This window comes from Pteropus vampyrus, unplaced genomic scaffold (assembly GCF_000151845.1).
Source record: "Pteropus vampyrus isolate Shadow unplaced genomic scaffold, Pvam_2.0 Scaffold92, whole genome shotgun sequence".
Taxonomy (NCBI): Eukaryota; Metazoa; Chordata; class Mammalia; order Chiroptera; family Pteropodidae; genus Pteropus; species Pteropus vampyrus.
In genome coordinates this window covers 5029187-5029700 of record NW_011888873.1, presented here as the reverse complement: position 1 = coordinate 5029700, position 514 = coordinate 5029187, and positions in this window count along the sequence as shown.

Sequence of the window (514 nt, the reverse complement as noted above, 5' to 3'; positions counted from 1 at the left end):
ATTGCTACTATTATATGTTTTAAAATATATTTTGATTGGCAAACATTTTAACCTCTTTGTATTCTGATTTGTTTTCTTTGTATTCATATTTCAGCCTAATAAATTTTAATGTGTCATCCGATAGAGGATAAATATGATAAGAAACCATATAAGAGAGAGATTTTCAAGAAATAAAAGAGGATTTGTGTTGCCAATTATACTTCCTTTCTGAAACTAAAAATTGTCTTGTTTTCTTAGTGGTCCTGGTGGGAAATGAAAGAAACTAAACCCAGAAAATTTTTGCTGACAAAGACTAAAGTACTTTCATAAATTTAATAAAGAAACAATTTTACTCCCATGATTCATTCTTATTTGTAAAACCATAGTGTTTAAATTATATAGATCGCAGAATGGAAGAGAAAATATTGTATTAGATCCTATAAACCATTAAGAAATATTTTTAAATAATTAAAGGATAATTTAAACAAATATTTTCAATAGATGTAAAATCTCTTTCATGATAACAATAACAAGT